Genomic DNA, 1,408 nt, shown 5'->3' with positions numbered 1-1,408 from the left:
GTTGGCAGTTGTAACTCCCGACTGGAGCGACGAGTTGGAAAGCAGTTTGAATTCGTGCAACATTTTGTTCAGGAACACGAGGGCAGCCAGGTCTCTTTCCTTTACATGCACGTCCTGTATCTAGAAACTGTCGATACCATCTGCGAATGTTCCACCCATTCGGAGCATCAATTTAGTACATCAACCTGAAACGTCTTTGCGCTGTAATGACGGAATTGCACTTCGCAAACTCGACAACACGAAATTATTTCTGCTGCAGAGTAGCCATTTTAAACATATGACGGTTACCAAGCAAAACAGAAGACAACTGATATCTAGCGGCTAATAATATAAACTAGGCTATACATTCGTTTCTCAACTAGCGCAGCCGAGTCGCAGCGATCGATAGTTTGGACAAAATAATACTTTGTAATACGTATATTCTTGTTGAAACACCCTGTATTTACTATTTAATATTTACTAAAGCCTGCGACTGCCCGGCGCTCTCCTCGAATTTGAACTTTTTTGCGGTTTAAAATTTTTATCAGTTCTCAGACGACATCGGCTTGGTCGCATGTAAAGGAATCATGTTCATAACAATAACGTTTACTACGCACTGATCCACACTAGCTTGAGACACAAAGCCGCGAATTGCTGAAGTGCTAAAAGACTCTCCAGTTCTTGTCTGTCGTATTTTTATTAACCGGATTACTGCTTGTATAACTTCCACTGTCGACATCTGAATGCTTAAATTTGTGTTTTTTTCCCCCTTAAGTTTTGTTACAAATTGTTAACTCTCAAACTGTGATCCACAATTGTTGATCTTTTTAAGACAAGCACAGTTTAAAAAAAAATGTTCAAATACTGAGGTCATTGGCCGCTACTGCAACGGCCTTGCCGCAGTGGATACACCGGTTGCCGTGAGATCACCGAAGTTAAGCGCTGTCGGGCGTGGTCGGAACTTGGATGGGTGACCATCCAGGCCGCCATGTGCTGTTGCCATTTTTCGGGGTGCACTCAGCGTTGTGATGCCGATTGAGGAGCTACTCGACCGAATATAAGCGGCTTTGGTCAAGAATATCACCATAACGACCGGGAGAGCGGTGTGCTGACCCCACGCCCCTCCTATCCGCATCCTCCACCGAGGATGACACGGCGGTCGGATGGTCCCGGTAGGCCACTCGTGGCCTGAAGACGGAGTGCTGAGTGCATTGGTCCCTACACTACTTACACTGATTTATGCTAAGAACAACACACACACACACCCATGCCCGAGGGAGGACTGGAACCTCCAGCTGGAGGGGCCACGCAATCCGTGACATGGCGCCCGAAACCGCGCGGCCAGTCCGCTCGGCCACAGTTTACAATCGAGTAGTACTTGTTCTCCCAATCGGAACACAAAATTAGTGTAATGACGAAAATGCGGCAA

The 1,408-nt window shown here is 46.6% G+C and overlaps 1 pseudogene; it reads left to right on the top strand.

Annotated features, from left to right (window-relative positions):
- The first annotated feature begins 863 nt into the window (after positions 1–863).
- On the top strand, positions 864–981 carry LOC126214114 (5S ribosomal RNA; annotated as a pseudogene).
- The last annotated feature ends 427 nt before the right edge of the window (positions 982–1,408 follow it).

The sequence above is a fragment of the Schistocerca nitens genome, chromosome 11 (assembly GCF_023898315.1).
Source record: "Schistocerca nitens isolate TAMUIC-IGC-003100 chromosome 11, iqSchNite1.1, whole genome shotgun sequence".
In the NCBI taxonomy this organism is placed as follows: Eukaryota; Metazoa; Arthropoda; class Insecta; order Orthoptera; family Acrididae; genus Schistocerca; species Schistocerca nitens.
This window is presented reverse-complemented; position numbering and strand designations above follow the sequence as displayed.